The sequence below is a fragment of the Xenopus tropicalis genome, chromosome 1 (genome assembly GCF_000004195.4).
Source record: "Xenopus tropicalis strain Nigerian chromosome 1, UCB_Xtro_10.0, whole genome shotgun sequence".
NCBI classification, from domain to species: Eukaryota; Metazoa; Chordata; class Amphibia; order Anura; family Pipidae; genus Xenopus; species Xenopus tropicalis.
The window spans coordinates 155,064,616-155,090,230 of record NC_030677.2 but is presented as its reverse complement, the minus strand read 5'-3'; the positions used below and the strand labels follow the sequence as shown (position 1 = coordinate 155,090,230).

Sequence of the window (25,615 nt, the reverse complement as noted above, 5' to 3'; positions counted from 1 at the left end):
CTTTCTGCTGTAGCTGTTGCGACAAGAAATCCTGTGTTTCTTTTGATAGAGGACTCAGTACAGCGTTTATGTGAGTGCTTATGGCTGAATTTACATAGACCTGATAAAGCTTTCTTAGTTTTTACCTTCCTTTCTACTTTAAAGGGCATGTCAACCCCAAAAATAATGTTTTGCATAATGAAAGAAAACATAATTATAAGCAACTTATTATATGAAATAATTAAAAATTTGTAGCGCTTTAAACATTATTTGTAAATGTAATTGCTATTGAAAGCAGCATTTGCTGAACTCCTGGTTGTTACATTTTAAACAATGTTGCAAAGGTCTTGCTTCTCCAGCAATACAGGTCTGTCAGGCTGCTGCCTTGTGTTACATTGTTTCAACAGTCAGAGCTACCAGGGCAGAGAATAGAAAAGGACAGGCAAACACTGCTTCTAATAGCAATTATAAATACAAATAACTCAATTACAAACTTGTAATAAATGTATATTGCAAAACTGCTTAGAATTTTGGTTTCTTTTATTAGGCAAAAAATTATATTTTGAATTGCCTTGTCCTTTAAAGTCATGATATACAGTAATTTTCTGCTTGCATGGATTACCCAGTATTTTCATTAAAAGCTACACTCCATTTGTTTTTTTATAGTAGTTTGATTAATTTTCAGTTATGTGTTTAACACAATACAGTAGGAATAACAGTAGAATAGGTTCTTAATACAGTGGTAGCCAATAGACATTTAGTATAATAATCATATTGGTGACATTTGTGTCCTTCAGGCTCCCCCTCATAGCCGTACTTTTCTACACCGTTAAGCATTTGGCTTAATTCTGTATTGCAAAGCATCAAGTCAAGACGACATCTCCCCTTCTCTGTGCTATTTTTAGTCTTCTGGCTCTGGTATTTTGTACTTTCCTATTACTGATGATCTTGACTAGTGATATGATTATTGAACTGAGCATCTGTCCAATTAATGTGCATTACCCATAGGATTTTAAAATAAAGACACTGAGGCAGAGTAGCTATTTGCATGTACACATTTCTAGCCAAGAAGTATGTCACTCAGTATAATTACAGGAATGTATTTTTCCCACTGTCAAACGTGTTTTGATTAAACAATCTCTGTATGTTCCTTATTATGTTAAAACTGCTGATGACTCTCCCTTTGAATCCTTAGTGAAATAGGAGAAAGTGAAGCATTTATCTTTTTGCTTTGCTAATCTAAATCATAAGCTTTTAATGCATGCTAATAAAACAAAGCCTAAATAAATAGAGAAAGGAAATAAAGCTCTCTAATTTGCTTTCTGAGTTCTTATCATATAGTGCAACTTTAAATTGCTTTTACAATTGCTATAAACCTAAAGGCATGATTTCAAGATTAAAATTGTTCTTAGTCTCAATCAATATTATTCTTCCATGCTTCTATTTGCCATATGTTGTATAGGTGGTACCTTAAAATAATAATAGTTCTTTTTCTTGAGCTTTGCTGCATATTGGCTTTATTACACTACAGTGTATTCCTTAATTTGTCTGAACTAAAATCAGCATAAAACACTGCAGCCATTCTGGCATACATGCAGATCTAGGGTAGGTAACCCAGTGATACTGAATGGCATAGTAGAATGCTAATAATTTCCTACTAAAATCAAAAATACAAATATGCCAATTTGATTGCTTGGGAATCATCAGCAACTCCACCCAAAAAAACTATGTGGTTGTAAACTAATATAGATTACATGGACTCTGACCCTGAGGATTGTGCCACAAACCCTAAGATCCAGAACTGTTGTTTAAACCAAACTAATCTACAAAGGATAGTAGTTGTTAACATGTCCCTGTATAGCAGTGATCCCCAACCAGTGGCTCGTGAGCAACATGTTCAAGCAGAGCCTCCAACTGGCTATTGGTCCACATGGGGCTACCAAATAATCAATCACAGCCCTTTTTGTGGCATCCCCAAAGAACTTTTTTCATGTTGTGTTGCTCACCAACACTTTTTACATCTGAGTGTGACTCATGATTAAAAAAACTGACTGACCTGTGCAGCTGATTCCCATGTCACTTTGTTTTGGTCTGAACAAAACCTTCATGGTGGTGATGCATATACAAAAATAGTACTAATAATAGTAATAGTAAACAGACTAGACACCCCATTTTTATACTGGGTCTATAAGACATCTGCAAAGCTGTACTCAACATATTTTACAGGCATGTTTGGACTGGAAATCAAACTAGGTCCTGGCATTCCAAGTATACAGAGGCAGAAACAGCCCCCCACCAGCCCAATAAATAGTGACTCTATGCATGGACGTCCACAGAAGGGGGCAAGAGGGGCACTTGCCCCCCCCCCCCTGGAAAAGTAGCAAAAAAAAAAACAAAAAAAAAAACCTTACTCCATTTCTGTCCCCTCAAGCCCGTTCTTCTTGTGGATTCTCCAATTAGAGCACAGCTTCCTTGACAGACAGTAAAATTGACCAATCAGAGCACAGATGCACACAGGGATCGGGAGATTTTGCAAACTGGAAACAGAAATGAAGACTGAAAAAAAGAATCTGCAGCTGTAACTTTACCTAAGAACCAACTCTCAACTTTTGCTGCAGTTTTCATCCCACAGGTACTATACACAGGCACTAAACACAGGTACTATACACAGGTACTATACAGTTCTAAAGAATCACTAGCTGATATTAAATTGTTTTTTGCCTGACCTGACATCTATAATAATTTATAATCTATCCCCTACCCTAACAGATGGAGGGTATGGGCTCTGGTACACGGGGAGATTAGTCGCCCGCGGCAAAACTCCCTGCTCGCGGGCGACTAATCTCCCCGAGTTGCCTTCCCTCTGCCATCCCACCGGCGAACATGTAAGTCGCCGGCGGGATGGCAGACGTGGCGGGGCGATTTCGGGAAATCGCCGAAAAAGCCTCGCGAGTCTTTTTCGGCGATTTGCGCGAAATCGCGCCGCCGCGTCTGCCATCCCGCCGGCGACTTACATGTTCGCCGGTGGGATGGCAGAGGGAAGGCAACTCGGGGAGATTAGTCGCCCGCGAGCAGGGAGTTTTGCCGCGGGCGACTAATCTCCTCGTGTACCAGAGCCCTAAGTTAACTCTTTCCCTCTGAAAAAGCTCATTGTGTGTTTATATATTTGTTGTTGTTTTTTGCACTTACTATTTTTTTTTTTGTCATTGTTTTGTTCATTTATAGTAAGTTACAGTGGGGCCAATGTTGTGTATCCGTGCCAGTGTTATAGTGCCAGGCCTGAATATCTGCCATCTGTACCCACTGCTCCTCATGGCATATAATGTGCTGGTTTTGTATATAAAGACTGCGTCTCACTGTATATAATGGGGAGTCAGTACCCACTTCCTTTCTTGCTATAAAACTAACATAAACACATCTAAAGGGGTGGTTCACTTTTAAGTTAACCTTTAGTATGTTATAAAATGGCCTATTCCTAGCAACTTTGCAATTGGTTTTCCTAATTAATTTTTTTGAATAATTTGCCTTTCTCTTCTGCCTCTATACAGATTTCAAATGGGGGCCAAAAAATATTGCTCTGTGAGGCTACAATTTTATTATTATTATAATTTTGTATTACTTATTTTTCCAAGTAGGCCCCTTAACTATTTATATTCCCATCTCTTGTTTAAACCACTACCTCGTTGCTAGGGTAAATAAGACCCTAGCAACCAGATAGCTGCTGATATACCAAATGAAGAGCTGCTGAACAAAAAGCTAAATAACTGAAAAACCATTAAAAATAAGTGAATTCGAATGCGAACTACCCCTTTAAACTAACTCAGTGGTTCTCAACCTTCCTAATGCCGAGACCCTTTAATACAGTTCCTCATGTTGTGGTGACCCCCAGCCATAAAATTATTCCTAAGAACATTGGAAATATGTGTTTTCAGATAGTCTTAGGCGCGACCCCTGTGAAAGGGTTGTTCGACCCCCAAAGGGGTCCCGACCCACAGGTTGAGAACCACTGAGCTAACTGATCACAAACACAAATGTTTGCAGATCCCCTAACAGAAGTGCGCGTATGAATACTTTTACATACTAAACATTTTAGGGTAAATGTACAGTACAGTATCCCTGGGAGTCAGTGGGAACGGCAAGAGGTAGTTGGGAGGTTAACTTTTTACGCCAGCAGCGAATCCACTAAGTGTCACATTAGCTGTAGGTCAGTCTGTGTATGGGCCATCTTTAGCCTCCCCTAGTATCATCCTGCAAAAAAAAAAAATATATATATTTATATATATATATATATATATATATATATATATATATATATTTGTCTGTTGCAGGATGATGCTAGCTGACTTGCCCCCCCTTGAAAAATTGTCTGCGGACGCCCATGACTCTATGGCATTTTACAGCAGCCCCTCTGGTGTTTGCCACAATCCACAGATTGCCAATTTGGGCCTGTTTACAGGTTCCAGTGAGGCATTGTGGGGTTCAGCATTCTGGAAGCCACAAAGAACCACTAAAAATCCATCTCCACGTCCTGTGTTTCGATGTTAAATGTGTATACCCATTTAATTTACAAAATGTGTTTTTATAAATACTTGTTAATAATTTAAATACGTTGGGCAGCCTTGCCTAGGTGATAGGAAGTTGGCATATAGTGGTATAAATATATATCTATATATATACATAAATGAGCAGGTCTTGTAAATAGATTAACCGGTTGGGCTTTTATAAATTTTTTTTATCAGGAGCCCCAAATTATCTTGCAGAATCAGCTTTGTCACCCAAAAATTGGTTTAGAACCACTTATCCTTCCCTTTTAATTGTAGTTTTAAAAAAATGACATTATTAGGGTGAGATCATGGAGATCTATCATAAACAGCATGGTGATCCCATAGGATAAGAATCGCTGAGATGAACAAAAGCTTAGTGTGAAAGGTCTTTAGCTTGTGTATGGGTGTAATGCTTGTGTTCCACCAGCAGCAGGCAGCCTAAGTGCAGAATACACCGCAGGGAAGATGCAGCAGTCAGTTACACATCTGCATTCAATCTGATTCAATATAAATACAAATCTACAATTTGTCCTGTAATAAGGCTCAAACCAGAGCCCTAATCACCTTGATGTTCAGTAAATGTTACATGTGATATTTGAGAGATTCTGAGCATTGTTTATAAAATATAAGATATTACAGACTAAAGCTGCTACATTTGTATTTCTGTTTGATGAACTGTTTGTTCTAGATGCATTGGTTTTATTTTGTGCAGGTCTTTGAAAATGTCAGTACTTTATGAATAAAATATAAAATGAATAATTACCAAGCTGACCACATAGAATCTATTGCATACAGTTAGTGTTATGTTGTAAAATATAATCTCAATTATATGAAAATATTGCTGCTCGGTCACTGAGAGGGACATGGATTCGCTTGGTTTTGCATTTGCAGCCATCAAGGGTGCTCCAGCTAAAGTGTCACTAACAGCTGCTATAGTGAAGTGTGCAAGCAGAGAGCCGCCCGCTATGTATCAGCAGCACAGTTTTTACTCACTGTCTGAGCTCCCACCCCATTCCTGGGAAGCCCAGGGATCCCCAACCTTTCTTGCTCATGAGCCATAGTCAAATGTAAAAAGACTTTGAGAGCAACACAAGCATCATAAAAGTTCATGGTGGTGCCAAATAAGGGCTGTGACTGGCTATTAGGTAGCCTCTATGCACACTATCAGCTTACAGGAGACTTTATTTGGTAGTAACTCTTGTTTTTATTCAACCAAAACTTGCCACCAAGTCAGGAATTCAAAAATAACTGCAGGTATGGGACCTGTTATCGAGAATGCTTGGGACCTGGGGTTTTCCAGATAAGGGGTCTTTCCTTAATTTGGATCTCCTATCTAAAGTCTACTAAAAAAATGATTTAAATAGTAATGAAACCCAGTAGGATTGTTTCGGCTCCAATAAGGATTAATTATATTTTAATTAGGATCAAGTACAAGGTACTGTTTTATTATTGCAGAGAAAAGGGAAATCGTGTTGAAAAATTAGAATTATTTGCTTATAATGGAGTCTATGGCTGATGGCCTTTCCGTAATTCGGAACTTTCTGGATAATAGGTTTCCAGATAAGGGGGCCGATACCTGTACCTGGTTTGGGGGCACTGAGAACAACATCCAAGGGGTTGGTGAGCAACAGGTTGCCCCCGAGCCACTGGTTGGGATCACTGCCTTAGCCTGTAGCATTTGCAATCTCTACATTTTTTGTATATCCATACCAAATCTCTTTAAAAATATTTCAGTGATTTATATGTGCTCCACTCATAATTGAGTATGAGTATAAGGACCTTCAGTCTATGTTTTGGGAATTGATAAGCATTGGTGCCATATCTGGGAACAGTGACAGGTCAGTGAGCTGAACTGCTTTATTTTAATCTGTGCAGAGGCAGATGAAAAGGGTTACCTATTAGATGGCATAGCTGCCAGCCTTTAATAACAATTATCCATCTACTTTGCACCTGCTTGATCACATGAACTACTAACATATCTCTACCATATGGGCATAATAATTACATTTCTGTCAGTAAGACTGTATGCATACCTAATGAAAATCTGGGTATAAATACTGAGTAAGGTTACCCAAATGTATTGAATTTTCATGAAATGGGAAATCCCCCATACAATGTGTTTTGTATACAAAATAAAAATTATAATTCTCAGCAGCCTTAAATTCCGCATCAGTTAAAAAATATTTTTTATTATATTTGGCATTGCAAATAATAACAGCATTTCTGTTATTCTGTTTTTATGTTCTATGCAATTACTCTTGGTTCTGACTCTTGAAATTATGTAGTAAAAGCCAGAGATCCTCCAGGTCTGTTATTCAGCTGACTGCTACAGCTGTATAAGGACCCAGAAGCCATAATAATGAGAATATAAACATCTAGACAGATAATACATTAACACAAAACACCATTGAAAATGGGTATTAATGTATATTGGAAAGTTGATTAGAATGACATTTTCAGTACATTTTTCCAATTACCTTTTTTTTAACAACAAAAAAAAAAACAGTTGGAGGTCCCATATAAATGCCATCAGTGCAGCTCTGCAACTTCAATTTATTAGAAGTGTCGCTGAATTCAGCTGTAATGGTGAAGCCTGTTGGGCTTTGCAGGGTTTTTTCTGCATAGATGAGAACCATCCTGTATGGAGAAGTGAGAATCTACTACAGAAACGAATAGGCACATTTATTTAATTATACTTATTTACTAATCATTTTATTTTTTTTATTTAATGCTACAAAGATTTGTCAGCATAATTATATGTATGCCAAAACCTTTGGTGGTTGCAGAATAATTGTTGTCATTGCTAACCCCCCTACAAATCAACTGGAAAATATAATAGTTATAATATAATTATAATATATAGTTTAAGATTCTGCAAAAGAGTGAACTAACCTTTAGTTATAGCATCAAACAGGGCAATGTTATTGTTATTTGAATAATGAGATTCTTCTTTGCAGTTAGTCAAAACATCAAGTATTTGCAGGTACAACACTTACCAGGGACAATGATGAGGGAATGTTCCTGTTATAAAGGAGAGATGGCGGCTGTGAAAGAGAGCAGGACAGTAAGTGCACTGATAAAGAACAGAATATGTTTTTCAGTGGTGTAATGACTGATAGATATTTATAGCATTTATATAATGGATCTTCTTCCTGTGGTTATCTAGCACTTCTTATATTAAATCTTACAGCATTTGCCCTACAGGCCCCTGGGAGGATGTCATTGGCATAAGGAGGTGCAAGCAAGATTCTTTATTTAAAGAGCTGTTGTGCCTATATGATTTGCCAGAAGTGAATTTGCTAAATCTTATAAAATGTTAAACCCTTAAAATGGTTTGTTTTTGACATTGCCCTCACAAAATTAATCATATGTAATAACATATAATTGTATGTACAGGCTTGGTATGGTTGCTGTCATTTGCAGGGATGTAGATCTGTGCAAAGCAAACTGGGGAATTTTTCTGTGATGGTGTAAAACTAAAAAAGGCTCTGTATAACTGATCTTCTTGGCTAAACTCAGTTGGTCGGTTAGATTTAGCTAGTGTGTGTATGTATTTGGTTTTCTCTATTTTATTTAAGGCCTCTGGCCCAAAGATGTTTATACTGGTGATCAGATGGTCAGCGGACTGCACAGGTACTGGCAAAAGTTAAGTTAAAAGCTCTGTGGGGTACATCAGTGGAGGACTGCTTAAAAGAGAACTAAAGCTTATAAGAAGAAGCCTAAGGCAGTCATAGCCCTTTAGCAGTAAATATCTGTGCCCCAGTAGCTCCCCATCTTCTTTTCTGCTGATGCTCTCTGCGTATATATATATATATATATATATATATATATAAATATCACAATAAAAGGTTGATTAGTAAATAACTCAGATTATTAGTACATGGCAGCTCTGCAACCATTGCAGTTAGCACTGGAAATTAATTATTAGCTGGCTATGCCAGGCCAGCCTCATTTTCTGCTTGATAATTTGCAACGACCCCTAAGCTTAGCTTCTCAACAGCTGCCCAGAGCTCACTGAGCACGTGTCACGGACACTTTTAACAGAATCCAAGATGGTGCACTTCTGTGACAACTGTGAAGGCCTGGATCATAGGGAGGCTGAACCTTTAGGCTGGTGCAGTAAGTTCATTATATAAAATATGGCATTTCTATGAATACATTTGAATACATTTTTAGGGTTTAATTCTCCTTAAAGGGCAATGACACACAGGGAGATTTGCCTGGCATACGGTCCACTGAGAACAGGATTAACGCTGTGCTTGGCTTCTGTGCCTTCTGTTGGGAGTCTTTTGGTAATTACTTGTAATTACTTGTTTAGCTGTCTAATTTATGTTTTATCAGGTGCTTTTTCTTTATACTTAGTTTATTTTGTTACTAGAGATCGTCAAGAGGGTTAATGACACAACTAAAGGTACTTCTAAACACAATATATATATATATTTATATAATGGATGCTGAAGGTAGGCGCAGGCGAGGGCTCACCTACATGCCTCCCCTGCCTGCTTCTCTTGGATCCTGTGCTGACTAACATAGTCAGTGTGGCCATTTGCAGATGGCTAAATGCAACATGCAGAGTGCAAATAAATGGGCAATTGCAACCTTTTTTGCACTTTGCACGCTGCATCAGCTTTTAACACAGCCGATAGTCTAAATGTCTAAAAATGTGCTTAGTTTAAATGTAATTTCTAACATTTGATATTGGTTTAGGACTGCAGGTTGGTTTCATTGTAGATCCCTTTAAAATACTCTCCAAAGCTAGCTAGAGTGATATTTTTACAAACAGAAGGAACTGCATCTTTAAATGATGATATTAATATACTGTACTACAAGCTGGATTGAATAGGGATTTGGTGACAGGAGGACAGAGCTGATTTAATACATAAACAAAAATGCTGAACATGTAAGAAGCACTCATAGATGGTCTATGCCAAAACACGGACCAGAGCTGCCAAGAGCTGGCATTATTCCACCCAGACAGAGTTGTTGTATTTCCTGGGCAGGAATTATAGTTTGCTAATCTTACGAAGCATTTAACATGGTTAGATTTGACAATAGCTCATCTAAACACTGAACACTGTAATGATTTGGCTTCCTGGTCTTAATATCCTTCTTCTCTTTGTCATCCTTTTGACTCGAATGTTCACTTTTCCAATATTATTTTCAAAACTATTAAAGATAATTTGCGTAGTTGTAGCTCAGCCAGGCTTGATTTCTTTACCTTATCTGAACTGTCCAAATCCGTCTTGCGCACCTCAGCCCATAATTGTATACCATAAATTCACAGTCTCTTTCCTTATTGTCCTAGAGCTGTTTTCAGACTAGGGAATTTTTAAAGGAAAGGATTACCCACCCCCCTTTATTGCTACTCTGTATCTTGCAAAGTAAACTCCATATTGTAAGTGATTAGCACAGAAGAAAGGATTACACAATGCAAGTCAAATAAAGGGCACCCTTACTTGTTGAAACTCAGACTAATGCTTCTTCACCCTTTACTCAAAGTCAAAACAAATCCTTGTTCTTGGCTTCGAATCTAGGAAGCCTAAAAAGACCATCAGTGAACTTCTTCAAAGTATTGCTTTGGGTACTATGACCACTGTATTATATATTTATTGCATAAACATCCCAATATATGAGAGGGCAGATGTAATGTAACCTAGGGACCAAAAGCCTTGGCCAACCGCAATACTGCGGCAGCTCCCACTCTGACTGTGGCCCCTTAGAGTTGAGTAACCATGCTGAAAAGTGTAATTTGAAATATCTTTAATGGCCCTCAAATTTGTATTCTTTGATTTTGCTAAAGGTCATGTCAGTATCAACACCCAACTTTTATAATAATCTAGTCCAGTAACATCAGCAGTAGATGGCAGATAGGAAGGAAACCTATATTCTAATGATGAGTAAGAGGTAGGTCACAGCACCATTTATTATAACCACCAACCATCTGTACCATCTCACCCCAATAAGGAGTCTCTTTTCTTCCTTCCTTTCTTCCCTTACTTGTTAACTATTTTGCCAGAAGCATTAAATAAGAAATATTTTCCCCTTTTTAAAATAAATAAACATCAACACACTGGGAGATAGGAATTGTATTACTGTGGAAATATCATTGTAACAATAACACTACTTTTCTAAATATGTTTAAGATGGTTTGGTAATAGTAACATGGCTCTGCACTTGCTGAGTTTCCTGAATATGGTGGTGTCCATTTACTCTGTTTCCGTTGAAGGAATGAGCCCAAACAATAAATAAAGTTTTCTTGTTTCTTTTCACTTAGACCTGATAGTGCTGGATTTTGTGTGTTTACCTATTTCTGTTTTCCTAGCACCCAGGCATTTGCTGTTTCCTATGTGCACCAGTTTGGGACTATTATATATACAGTACATACACATGACTATACAGACCTATCTATATCGATAGTAAAATAAATTAACGCAGGGGAACCCTGGCATTTACCATCACATTGAAGGTGGCGTAGCCTCAGGGTTCCCACAGCAGCACAGCACACTTGTGGCTAAAAAATTATTTTGGCATCCAGAAAGACAGCATGTCAACACCAAAGATCTGAGCTATTTTGTCCCAGAAACATTGAAACACGTGCACAACCTGACCCGATTGTGCCAAGCACAACTCCCCCTCACAGCCACAAAGTTCCCAGGTTTGTAAAAAAAAATGCGTCATTGTGGGTTGGGTAAAAACACGGAAACTTATGTCCAAAATTGTACTTTACAGTGCACTTGTGCTTGAAAATGATGTCTATTATTTATAAGGGATGGCAAAACCTTTAAAAAAAAAAAAAAAAAATGGAAAAAGAGAAATGTCTGTATAAATACCCCCTTCCACAAAGTATTTGTTTCATATTCTTTGTGCATATTTTAAATTAAACTAATATGTTAAAATCTGCATAATTGGTAATAGCACAATTTAATTTATATGACCAGGGCAGGTTAATGGGATTTGTTTGCTATATAATTGTTGTCCCTAGCAACTATAAAAATGTTGCTTCCATTTTACGTCAGACGTCATGTTCTGCAAACACTTACTTATGGAAGAACACAGTGACCTAGAGACAAGTAAACACACTGACAACAAAAAAAACTCTACTTTGCTGGAAAAAAGGAAAACGTTGTTCGGTTAGTATTATCCTGATTGCACCTCTAGAGCATCCTAATCATCTTCACCCCAGGAGATCCTGCTCAAGCAAACTCCTAGTCTCAGGAACAGAAAGAACGGCACAACAGGAATTGTTTGCAAGAAAGAAATAGATTTAACACCTTAGCTGCATCTTTTACTTTTTCGGCCTAATATGTTTGTATCCTCAGAACTAAATAAACAGCATAATATTTATTTTAAAATTACATTGAAGTTCCTTAACATCTATTTAGATTCACAATTGAAAAACAGAATTTGTTTAGTTTGTTATATATTAGCAGACATGTCACCTCAACCATTCACCCTCAATAACAGTAGGTAAGGGTTACACTACCCTGCTTGAACATTGGCAGGGAGTACTAATGCCCCACCCTGGGCAGTTGGAAGGCATGTCCAGCCAATGGAACAATGGGAATAGTAACAAGGGGGGGGGAATCTCAAACCCCGGAAATTTTAAAACTGGCTACAAAGGGTCTGGGGCAGTAGATGGTACAGAGTGTTGGGCATAGTGGCTGCGGTGCTACATCTGACCGGATTACTTGCTTCTGGATCAGGGAACATCCAAGCAACTGACCCCATCAGAACCACTGAGGATCTAGATTGCCTGCAGAGTGGATCACTACTGGAACTGGGGAGCTGCTGCACCTTTGGAGGAAGGGGTACCAAGGCTTGTGCCCTTTGGGAGAAGGAGTCCTTGCCCCCATTTGTGTGGGTGCCCAGGAGTGGGAGTTGGTAAGAGATTCCTTCCCAGTTACCCCTCATGTAGCCTGAGCTGTAAGGGAACTGTTTGCTGGAGAAACTTCTACCCTGTGACTGAGGGGGGCCTTGTTGGATTAATGACTGCACTTTAGGGGGCTGTTGGATTAAGGACTGCTTGCTCCGCTGGCAAAGAAGTACTGGGTTGTATTGTGGTGGGCATGGTTAACCCCTGTGTTGCTGGACATTCTGTCACTATTCCTTAAGTGTGGGATGTTCCATCCATTGTTGGAAAGCTACTGGCTGCCTACCTGTGGGTTTTCCCAGTGTGGATTTGCTTTGTTGTTATGTGTTATGCTGTGTAATAAAACCAGTAAAACCAAATATTGAACTTCTGTGGCATTGCCATATCCTGGCATGACACCCGCTCTATTGAAATGTATAGAATCATCAATCAAAGTGCTCCAATGGCCATCTGACGCAGCCAGGCATTAAAGGGTGGAAACAGGCAGGTGTGTAGGCTGCCATCACTGTAATGAGATTTAATGGCTGAATAATGTCCCAGAAAATTTAAGGATTGCAAAAGTACAGGTATGGCAAATAAAAACCTGAAGTATTGGTAACCTGTAGTATAGGTAACCTGTAAAGAACTATATAATAGTTTTGTAAATATTTATTAAGTGTCAGTGTCACTAGTTTATATATACTGTATATGCTGTATCTAATTTCCATTGGAACTTGGCTGGCACTTCAGGGTTTGATTGATGCTTCATAGGAAGATGAGTTAGTGGGTGTTTTTTCCACAGTCGCATCAGTAAGACTTGTTTATTTAATTTAATAATACTGAAATTATTAGGTATAATTGGAATGTTCACAGCCAGAATCCCAAAGCAGGATTTCAGTGCATCCATTTTTACAGACATATTGGCTTGCTGCATAAAAACAAAGAAAAAAAAACAAATAAACCAAAACTGATTAATAAATTATATTTAATGGTACATTATTTTAATCAATGTTTTCCTTTCAGTGTGTTTTTTTTATTTCAACTACCTGCTCCAGAAAAGTTTGGGGCCACTGAAATAGACATATAGAAATATAGAAATATTATATGTTATAACCAGTCAGGTTGGATAAACAAGAGACACAGTGGGGCTAGACCAATCGCATTTGGAGGAGTATTGCATCCCTCTGCAAGCAGTTCTACCTGAAACTGAAGGAATGGTTAATATTCTCCCTGAATGACGCACTCTGCAATTGCATAGCCTGCTTGTAGCCTTACATGGCTTTAAAGCTATTGCTGCAGACGGTGAGTGACATGAGAAATTCATAAAGCAAATTACACACAATTGTACAAATGGCTTTTTCTAGTGATGACATTTCAGTTCAGCTCGGAGAAAGTCAGCCATTTCTCACGGAGGTGCTCCTGACCTGCCTGGGGCAATTTCTTTGCCTGCGATTGCTTAGCTTCTGCATCAACTTTGACAAAACTTTGCTCCCTGGTAAGCAGCTTCAAAATGTCTCTTAGTCTTGCATCATTAAATAAAACATAGGAAATAAAATATCAAATGGAGGAAAATCACTCTGCTTCCTTTGTCACCTGTGCTGTTTGTCAGCCGTAGCCTTTAAGAGCTATATTGAAATTGCTGTTTCGTGAAATGTGTATTTCCCATCACTGCCCACTGGTGGAATTGTTGCTGTAGGGCCACATTAGAGCTCAGCCATGCAAAGCTGTGGCACGCTTTCAGCAGTTTTCTGTTTCCTAAAAAATATGGCATTTTATCCTTATCATTTTTCTTACTACAAAGTTCCATAAAAGCATAAATCATTCTAAATATGTTACATGACCCTGCATAAAGCAAATTTTTTGACATTTCTACTATACTGTATAAGTTGGATACTGAGATAAATAGTAAAGGTAGAATTATATGTATTTATACTTTATATAGAGCTGACAATATTTCTAAGAGTAACATTGTAATGGAATGGTGCATAAAAGGTTATGCTGTAGGGGAACCAACCAGCAGTTGTTAAATAACTACAGCTCCCAGCATTCCACCAGTGCCATTTGAGGTTAGGATGGCATATGTGGAGAGTAGTGGAGTTTAACAAAAACATAGAATGTTATACCTGTAACTACAAATCTAAGAACGCTGAGAATTGGAAGTACCATTCTACCAGAGGGCTGCATGCTGGATGTGACATTTTTTCACCTCAAATATTGTTTGTTGCTTGAGCATATCAGCTGGGCAGGGTCTAGTAGGTGCAGCTCTTAACTAGTGAGAACAGGAACAGCACTTTAATATCACCACAAATCATTGCAATTTTAAGGTTTCTAGTTGAGCATTTGAGAATTAATGAGGGCTGGTCACTTCCAGTAATGTTGCAGGGATTTCCGTAATATCATCTGTGCTTCTCAAGTATTAATAACTTGAAGTTGTTTAAGATATGCATTTTTACATTTGAAAAAGTTAAGATGTGTATTTTTTAAGAAGTGCAGTTTTACACAGAAAAAAAATACATTTTTATCCTCTTAAATGAACGATTTGATTCCATGTGCTTATGCCATTGATTGTAGCAATTTTAGAGTGCTGAACCTGTATTTTAAGTGTCAGGTGCTGGGCAGTATTTAGGTCCACCTGCCCAAGGTCCAAAATGAATTAATTGAATTCAGAAAGACTGTAGCACACCGAAGAAGTTATGAAATTGCTTGCAGTGGTTTAATGACTCCAAAAAAGGTTTACATGAAATGACAATGTTTGGGGCCTCACTATGCCATTTATCAAGCCTATACTTACTATGTTAAATAGTGAAAATGGGGCAAATGTCGATCAGACAGGTTTGAAAATGCCATTAGGGTGAGGACCAGCTCGTTAATGTGGCCCTTAATTTGATGGCCTGTATCCCTGACATTGTGATCTGATCATTTAACTCTTAATGTAGGCATATGTTCAGGCCCCAGGGCCCTACTGTGTCTGTGGATCTATTGCATCAAAGGAGTCCCAAAATAAAGTGTAATTCTGATTTAACACAATGTCCAATACGTTTGGATTTTTGTATGGCTGTATAATTGGTTGTACTTACAAATGACTGATGGCTTCCAGTCCTAAGTTGTGTTTAATAGATGCATACAGACTTGAGATGTCAAAGCTAACAGCAGAATCCTGTCATTAGTCATTAAATAAGTGGGTTTTTCCCAGTGGCATAACTATAGAGAAAGCAGGCCCTGTGGGGGGCAAGGGGGACCCAGACCGTGGGGTCTGCTTCATCTATAACTGTAGTGAACCCTCCTCTCCACCACTCCCCTATGTGAGAACTAGTAGGCGAGGAGGGGAGATGTGAGGGAGGGGCAGGTGGGCGCAGAAATATTTTATCTAGAAATGTCACTAGAGGGACCTATTCATCCAGGGTTTGCACTTCATCTTGTTTTTTTGGGCCTCCACATCTTTGGTAAGCAATTTAATATATGCCTTCAGAAAACTGCCTCTTGGTGGTGCAACAAAAGTGTTTCCATTATGCCAGCCACCTGTGATAGCTGAAAGGTACCCAATCTCATATTGCTATAGGAATCTTCAGATTCATTAGATTCAGGTAGCAACAAAACCATTGCAACTCAATATTGAAGCCAAATATAGTATTCTTTGCTGTATTGAATTGTATTTTATTGAATGAAAGAAAATGAGAATACATTTTTTTTATTAGCCATCATCATTCCAGCTACTGGACACCAGACTTACAGATATCTGGTATGTTATCATACAGGAAGTCCATATTTCTCTTGGAGTTGTTTGAAACTATTTGGAATCAACGTTACTGTAATTATATTACACATGAAAACAAATGGATACTTTTGCTTTTGGCTCATCTTCAGAAGGGTGTGCATGAGGGATCAAGAAGTTTTTGTTGCTCCGTGCATGAAAAGCTGGACAGCCTGGTAAATTGTTTATAAGTACTGTTGTTTCCTGAAAGCTAAAGTCTTAATGGAATGTGGAAGCTATAACTAAAAATCCTTTGTGTTTATATTTCAATTACTACCAACTGCAGCCAACCACGTACATAAGAGAGCATGAAAGAGCATGGGCATTTAAATCCCAGACATATTGCCTCTGCACCGTTACTTCAGTTTGAGGCTTCTTACATTACTCACACATTGTGCTCTTGATCTTTGTGCTGTGCAGACAGTAGACTCTGACCTTATTTTTAAATATGTTACTTTCCATCACCAACAAAGTATTCCAAGCAGTGTTGATTGTGCCATATTGCTTTCCATCTGTAGTAGAAGACATGAGCTCAAGGCATCCTTTATTGTGCAACATATTCCAAGCTTCGTGTTATCTATTATATTCTTGTTCAGTTTCTGCCATCACAGTTGTGCCAACATTTTTCTGATGCCTTTATTTTTGCCCATGGCGTTGGCAGCTGAATAATGAGATAACCCTGACAAACATCATCATTGTTCAAAGGCTGGGCACATTGTGATTTAGAGCCCTTGTTGTTTACAGCTACAGCATTTTTCCAAGGCTCTTTAGAGGGGCAGAGGTTGATAACCAATAATACAAAGAGGAACATTTATATCCGCAAAATTTATTCCAGCTGATCTGGCATATGTGATCATTTTCAGTAGGACATTATCTTGGCATGTTCTCAAAAAGTTAATATTATTGTAGTGTATTAATCACTAACGTGGTCTGCAGCTTAAAAATAGTACAAGTTAAAGGGCAATAAAGCATGTTATTTTGTGAGTGTTGAACAAGATGGTTATACAAGAGTATGTTTAATGGGGCAAATATCCCAGTAACAATCATAACTTTGTCCCTTTATACGTATAAGCTTACAGTGTCACTAAACGTTTTTTACTCCTTCAGATATTTTCATTTAAACCAACCCCTTTTGTACTTTTGAGATGACTCTAAACCAGTGATCCCCAACTAGTGGCTTTTGAGCCAGGGGCCTTAAAGCAGGTGCTTTTTTCAATTCTTGGCTTGGAGGCAAGTTTTAGTTGCATAAAAACTGTACTGTCAAACAGAGCTTCCTGTAGGCTGCCAAATAGCCAATCACAGCCCTTATTTGACACCCACAAGGACTTTTTTCAAGCTGGTGTTGCTCCCCACTTGAAAGTGTGTCATGGGTAAAAAGGGTTGGGGACCCCTGCTCTAGACCTTATCCACAGCATACAACATATTCACAAATCCTAGCCTATATCACTCCACAGTCCTTGCTGCTTTACTAGTCAGATATCACAGGGTCAGTGCTTAAGCTTTCATCGTGTTATCTGAAACAAGGATATAAAAAAATATGGCAACTTGTCTATGTTGTAAGAAATCTATCAGAAAAATGCTCATGGAATTTAGAGTGACAGGCCATAACAAGAGCGCAGCTTCTCTTATGTATTCTCTTTGTCTGACAGGCTCCCGAGGCAGGTAAATCCAGTCCCAAACCACAAAGGAGCAAAGATTAAACATATTAACCTAAACACAGAAGTCAAATGCTAGTCATTCATACTGATAAATGACATTTGAGTTACAATGCAAGAATGGAAATAACAAAAACAAATCTTGGCCAGCCACAACTTTGTTATAATACAGTCCACATCCGCCCTCCGGTACCCCATTTAATTTGATGTGATTTGACATGGGTTTTGTTCTAATAAACACAACAAGGCATAATGTATGCTATTTTAAAAAAATGGAAATTTGGCTTTTTGCCATCACTGGTAACAGCTACACTGTTCTCACCTAGCCTTGTGGCATGAGTGATGCTGACAGAGTGGTGTTTTGGCTCTATATAGGTTCTAAGCATATGGTCCACTCCCTTTCTAGACATTTACTATCGGAAAGACCTAAACAAGGCAAAACCTTAGGGGTTGTTGTCAACCTTAAAGGCATGGTTCACCTTTAGGTTAACTTTTAATATATTAGAGCAGGGGGTCCCCAACCTTTCTTACTCATAAGCCACAGCCAAATGTAAAAAGACTTGGAGAGCAACACAAGCATCATAAATGGAGGTGCCAAATAAGGGCTAGAATTGGCTATTAGGGGCCTCTATGCACACTATCAGCTTACAGGGGGCTTTATTTGGTAGTAAATCTTGTTTTTATTCAACCAAAACTTGCCTCCAAGTCAGGAATTCAAAAATAACTATCTGGTTTGGGGGCACTGGGAGCAACATCCAAAGGGGTTGGGGAGCAACATCCAAATGGGTTGGTGAGCAACATGTTGCCCCCGAGCCACTGGTTGGGGATCACTGTATTAGGGAATGGCTTATTCTAAGTAACTTTGGTAATTGCTTTTCCTTATTTATTTTTTTTAATAGTTTTTGAGTTATTTGCCTTCTTTTTCTTATAAGTCTTTACAGCTTTCAAATGGGGGGTCACTTACCCCGGCAGGTAACTTAACTTTGCTCTGTGAAGCTACAATTCTATTGTTATTGTTACTCTTTATAACTCTTTCTAACCAGATAGCTGCTGAACAAAAAGTGAAACAATTAAAAAATAATTTAAAAAAATAAGACGAAATGCAAGTTGTCTCAGAATTTTACACTCTACATCATACTAAAAGTTAACTCAAAAATATTCACCTTTAAATTCACTTTTAGTATGTTGTAGCGAGTGCTATTCTGAAACAGTTTGCAATTGGTCTTCATTTTTTATGAAATGACCCCTTTTTGAAAGAGCCAGAAGAAGAAGGCAAATAATTAAAAAAAACAATAAAATATGAATAAAGGATCTAGCCGCCACCCACAAATGGTCTAATGGAAATCTGGTGGATCCCACCTAATGAAAAAATGACTTACATGCTTAAAGATAAACTGAACAAATATGATAAGTATGGGGTCCCTGAACAAACAGACAAACTCAGAGCATGGACAATGTGATTCCTGATTGTATTAATACGACACCCATTTATAAACAATAATGACATGGTGACGACAGGTTAATATTGTTATGATTTTATGACATTTTATTTCTTTTTCTTCTCATTATTGTTATTGATTTTGAAAACAATAAAAAATAATGTTAAAAAATAAAAAAATGAAGACCAACTGAAAGTTGCTAAAACCTGAACTTATAGGTGAACCGCCCCTTTAAATGAATGCAATAAAATATAATTCTCCTCCTTAAATACAAAGAAGTGTGTTAGTGGCAAAATCATGCTGCAGGGCAGCTTTTTTCCAATAGGTCACAAAAACAAATAACTTTGGCAGTGCTTTGGAATAAGATTTTTTTATTGATGAAGAGTCTAAATAGATTTGCAAGGCGCAGTATTGGTAGAATAAATATGTAAAGATGTACAGGACCAATGGCGCTTATGTAAGCCTGAATAAATATGGTGATTTAATTCCAAGCAAACATTTGCCGAGCTCGCTATACTTGGTATTCTGTGAAACACTCCTGTTAGGTTTTCATGTGTCATTAACTTGGGCCTGGAAATCTCTATACAGGAAAATGAATATTTATTACCTTCTAAACTTTGCAACTGATTATAAAGAATATATCAGTGGTTAAACTTACAAATGCTGAAGAGAAAGGACACTGAAACTATTTGTGTGCTTTATATGCTAAATAAATCATATCAAATTAACATTTTGTTTATCTTTATGCCTTCTTTTAATCTTCAAAACTCAAATGCTGTATTGCAGTTCATGCACTGACATTGCTTTCAGAGACTCCAGAGACTGCAGTGAGAGTTCCAACTGAGAATATGACATTATAGACAGGGGTCTCCTGTATATGAAGATACCGTGGCTGCATCATGAATCATGATCTGTAGAGGCTCTTTTATGAAAATATATGTTGCCAGGGGCCACAACCCTAACAACCACAGAGCATTTTACATGGGCAGCTCAAACTGCTACCACCTGGCAACAAAGCATAACAAAACAATGAAGAGGTGATTAATTTGGCTTTCCAAGTTGAACTTGGGGTACTTGAAGGCAGGTGGCAGGGCCCAACAGGGTCAGAACCCACTAGGATTTTTCCTAGTAGGTCCAGACTGGCAATCTATGGTTTCTGGCAAATGCCAGAGGGGCTGCAGTAAGATGCCATAGACAGTTACTATTTATTGAGCTGGTGGGGGGATGTTTGTGCCTCTGTGTACTTGAAATACCAGGGCCTATTCTTAATCCCAGTCCAAATCTGTTTCCTAGAATCCGAGTGGGTCAGTCCGAAGCTACTGAATATTTTCAGTTTGCCTTGAATTAAATGACTAAAACAAAGTATACCCAGCACAGTATTTTAAAGTACACAGCTGTATAAAAACCGTATGACTTTCATGACAAAATAAATTAATGGGAAAATAGTAATTATGCAATATGTGCTATAACTTTAAATATTTTCAGTAATAAAAAATGATATTAATTAGTTTATATGATGATACTGTGAAAATGTAGTGGATTTGGCTTGCAGTTCCTTTTCTGCCAGTATTCGTACGAGTCAGAATATTAAACATAAAAATATGCAGCTGGTATTTTCCTGACTAACCTTTCTTGTCCTTTCTCTCTCTCTTTTAGCCAACTCTCAATCTTGAGGCTGCTGCTGTTCTTTCTTCTCTAATCCTAGTGGGTGATGTCTGAGCATCTCTAAAGATCCTAATATTCTGCTTGGTGTGTATTGCTTCTGTGTTTTATACCTTAAACCACTAATACTTTAACATGCTGTTCAATTGCTGGCATCCGTCTGCTGCTCTATGACATGCAGTATCACTTACATTTCAATCCATGTCGCTCATCAAACGTCATTTTCCCTCGTTCCCTGGAAATGGAATGTCCTGTGACAAGGCATATTAATTTAGCTTAATTGCTCGTCATGTTGATATAATCTACAGCGGCAATTAAAATGAGCTGATGATATCGGAGACAGTATTTAAAAAAAGCTACTGGTACAGATATGGGATGTAATATGCAAAAAGCTTGGGACCTGGGGCTTTCCAGATAAGGGATCTTTCTGTAATTTGAATCTTTATACTTTTTATCTGTAAAAAATAATCTAAACACTATATAAACCCAATAGGACTGGTATCAATATGGATTCATGCAGCTTAGTTAAGAAATACAATGTACTGTTTATTATTACAGAGAAAAAATAAATAATTTGTAAAAATAGTGGTGGTGGTCCCGTAAATCGGAGCTTTCTGGATAACTGGTTTTCAGATAAGTGATACCATGCCTCTGTAATTGTACCCGTGCCTCATTTAAGCAGATATAGGCAAACACATCTAGAATTCTTAATAGGACTATGTACAATTCTTATATTTTTTATGGGCTATGACACATGGCATGTATACCCCATATGCCCTAACAGCAGCAAAAAAAACTTGTCTTCTCTACTAATACTAATGAATGGAAAGAACCCTGTTGGATGGACCTGGAACGGTGACATACAGGCCTCAGTGGCAAAATATTTAGGTGAAAGTTGTGGCATCTAAGTCTATTTGCAACTGCTGCACGGTGTGTGTCAGATGTAGCGCTCTCAGTTCACTGGTATTAGAATCGATGATAAATGGAGGAGGGGCATTTTTTCTGCTACTGGTTTCCACCAGATGGCAGTGGCGGACTAACGCCCTTTGTTCCATAGCCCAGAATAGTACAGAACAGGAACTGCTATGAAAATTATAGTATAATTCCCAGACAAGGGCTACTGTGTAGAAGAAGAATTTAGATAACCATTGGGACAAAGCCAGCAAAATAGAACTGTGGAGCTGGTTTTCCTTTTTTAAGACAACAAAATTTCCTTGTGTCCTTTTCTAATTATAATATTTTATATATATATATATATTTGCTATATATTATTATTAATAATAAAATGTATTTATAAAGCACCAACACATTCCGCAGCGCTGTACAATAAGTGGGTTTCATACAATGGACATACAGAGTAACATATAAAGCAACCAATAACTGATACAAGAGGTGAAGGGGGCCCTGCCCAAAAGAGCTTACAATCTACAAGGAGAAAGGGTTGAGACACAAGGTGTGGAAATGGGCAAGATCAGAACTATGCAATGTGAGAGGTGTGGCACAGGTTATTGCTTTTAGCAGCCTACTGAGGTTATGTTAAACTAAATGAGGGTAAGCGTCTCTAAATAAATGTGTTTTTAGAGATCTTCTGAAGGCAGAAATATAGGGATAAAGTCTGACAGATTGTGGGAGTGAATTCCAGAGAAGGGGGGCAGCCCTTGCAAAGTCTTAAATGCGAGTGTGTGAGGAGGGAATGAGAGAGGAGTTGAGAATTAGGTCAGTAAAGGAGCAGTACAAGCGGGTTGGTTGTTACCTAGAGATAAAATCAGAGATGTAGGGTGGGGCAGAGTTACGGACTGCTTTGAATGTGAGAGTCATTAGTTTGAATTTTATCCTAGATAGTAGTGAAAGCCAGTGCAGGGACTGGCAGAGTTGCATGGCCGAGTATGAGCAGTGTTTATTATGGACTGAAGAGGGGACAGTCTCTGAAGGGGAAGGCCAATTATCAGTAAATAATCAGCGTTGCCTTTTCTAGTAGCCACAACAAGTAGCTGCTACTAGTAGCTCCCGTGTGTAGAGATAGCAGACAGGCAGGAAGAGACATGAGTTAGAAGCTCTGGGTTGAGATTAGGAAAAGAAAGATAGATCTGAGTATCATCAGCATAGAGGTGGTACTGAAAGCCAAAAGAATTGATTAGTTTGCCAAGTGAGAATGTATAGAGAGAAAATAGTAAGGGGCCCAAGACAGAACCTTGAGGAACCCCAACGGAAAGAGGCAAGGGAGAAAATTACACTCCATTGTAAGAGACACTGAAAGATCGATCTGAGAGGTAAGATAAAGACCAGGACAAGGCAGTGTCACAAAGGCCAAGAGAGTGGGAGGTCTGGAGGAGAAGAGGGAGATACACAGTGTCAAAAGCAACTGAAAGATCGAGAAGTATGAGGGCTGTGGCACACGGGGGAGATAAGTCGCCCGCGACAAATCTCCCTTGTCACGGGCGACTAATCTCCCCAAAATGCCATCCCACCAGCGAAAATGTAAATCGCCGGGGGGATAGCATACGCGGTGCCGCGATTTCACAAATCGCAGAAGTTGCCTTGAGAGTTTGTCACAGACCTTAGAAGTGAGTAGTGGTTTTTGGCTTTAGCCGATAAGAGGTTATTAGTTAATTGGGTTAGAGCAGTTTCTGTGGAGTGTTGTTTGTATGGGATTCAACAGGTTGTTGTCAGAGAGGAATAGAGTCAGTTTGTTGTAAACTAGGCACTTGAGTAGTTTAAAGATAAAGGGGAGCAGAGAGATAGGTCGGAGGTTACTAAGATTGGAGGGATCAAGAGAGGGTTTTTTCAGAATAGGGGTTACAAGTGCATGTTTCAGTTGGGAGGGAAAGATTCCAGTAGAGAGTGAGAGATTAAACGGATGAGTTAAGGCTTTGATAAGACAGGGGTTGGCATTGGGTAGAATGGGATCAAGTGGGTATGTAGTAAGGTGAGAAGAAGCCTAAAGTTTTGAAACGTCCTCTTAAGTCACTGAGGAGAAGGAGCCAAGAAGAGACAGGGTAGCATGTAGGGAGGGAGGTGAATGGTTATGGGGATTAAGTTGCGTAATATCACTTCTGATATTGCAGAGCACTTTAAAAACAAAACTGACACTAACTAGAGCAGTGACTAAAGCACACGGAGGGGGTGGAGAAGGGGACAGCAGAAAGTTATGGTAGAAAAAAATTGTGCAGGTTTTTTAGAGAGGGATTTAAAGAGTGCGGTAAAGTAGGTTTGTTTAGCTTGGCAGAGGGTGGTATTATAGGAAAGCAGAGGAGATTTGTAGCTGCAGAAATCTGATTCTGACCTGGATTTGTACCAGTGACGCTCAAGTGTTAGTGACTATCTTTGGAAGGCTTTGGTATGAGCAGTGTACCAGGGTTGAAGTGGTTTGGGCCTCATGTGTTTTGTCCTGGCAGGAGAAAGCTTATTAAGGGCAGTGGTGAGTGTGCTGTAGTAGGCAGAAGTAGCTTGATTAGGGCAGTAGATGGTTAGGATTTTAATGTAAAGAGAGTCAAAGGAAGAAGAGAGATGTGACGTATTTAGGGATTTCAGGTAAATGCATGTTTGGGGGACTGCAGAGGGTATAGAGGGAGTTAGCGAGAGTTGAAATGTGAGCAGATTGTGATTAGAGAGGGGGAAAGGGGAGTTAGTAAAGTTTGGAGATTGAACAGAATTTTGTAAATATAAGATCTCCAGGGAGTTTCCAATGAAGTGAGAGGGGGAATCAGAGCACAGAAATAACCCAAAGGCAGATGTGATTGAAAGGAGTTTAGAGACAGCAGGGGCATTAGGATTGTTGACAGGTATGTAAAAGTCACCTAGTACAATGAATGGGGAATAGGAAATAAGAAAGCCAACCAGAAAAGTTGTCAAAGAATTGTGAGGTTGTTCCAGGAGGTCGGTAGATGACAGCAATGCAAAGCAAACCAGGGGAGAAGAGCCTTATAGAGTGACCCTCAAATGAGGAAAATGAAAGAGAAGGAGGAGGTGGAAGAACTTTAAATGAACAGTTGGGGGAGAGAAGGAGCCCTACCCCACCCCCTGCCCTGTTTCCAGGTCTGGGAGTGTGAGTAAGGTGTAGACCCCCAAAGGACAGAGCAGCAGGTGACGCAGTGTCAGTAGAGGAAAGCCAGGTCTCAGTTATTGCAAGTAAGTTAAGGGATTTAGCAATGAAGAGGTCATGGATGGAGGTAAGTTTGTTGCAGACGGAGCGGGAATTCCAGAGGGCACAGTATATTTGAACAGTGGCTTTGGGTATAGGGATAAGGTTTCTGTACTTTAAAGAGGTACATGTTGGGTTTGGAGAACGTGGCCCTGACAAAACAGGGATGGGGTAAGGGCCAGGGTTGGGGAAATGCCATCAACAGCAAGTAACAGGAAGGAGCGGAATGCAAGGTGAGAGTGGGATTTGTATGTTCTTGTTTTATGTTTCATGTTTTTTATGTTCTTGTTTTATCTTTCTGACTTGATGGAGGAAGTGGCAGGAGATGTTAAAAGAAACATGAAAGTGCAAAGAGGAATAATACAGGATAAAACAGGTTGAGGTAGGAAGTAACAAACTACCAGGAACAAATAAAGTTGTTTTCTTGTGATTCCATGTTGTTCAGTTTTGATTGGTGGTAATTTGGATTCTTGTCAATGCCATGTCCAACTTCCATTTTCCTAGCACTTGTGAAATATTAGCGCTTAGGAAATGTGAGCATCAGTGCCATCCCCATGGCTGCATCTGAATTTATATGCAACTTATTGGGGAAAGC

General features: G+C 38.8%; 1 protein-coding gene across 8 annotated transcripts in view; it reads left to right on the top strand.

Annotated features, from left to right (window-relative positions):
- arvcf (ARVCF, delta catenin family member) overlaps window positions 1-25,615 on the top strand; it is a 309,335-nt gene that overhangs the window by 145,533 nt on the left and 138,187 nt on the right. For 7 of the 8 annotated variants that reach the window (XM_031892415.1, XM_012969413.2, XM_031892416.1 and 4 more), the window contains exon 4: window positions 20,874-20,966. The exons of the other annotated variant lie outside the window; for it this stretch is intronic. The gene's annotated coding sequence lies outside the window, so the exon portion shown is untranslated. The remainder of the gene's footprint in view (window positions 1-20,873; window positions 20,967-25,615) is intronic. 8 annotated transcript variants of the gene reach the window in all.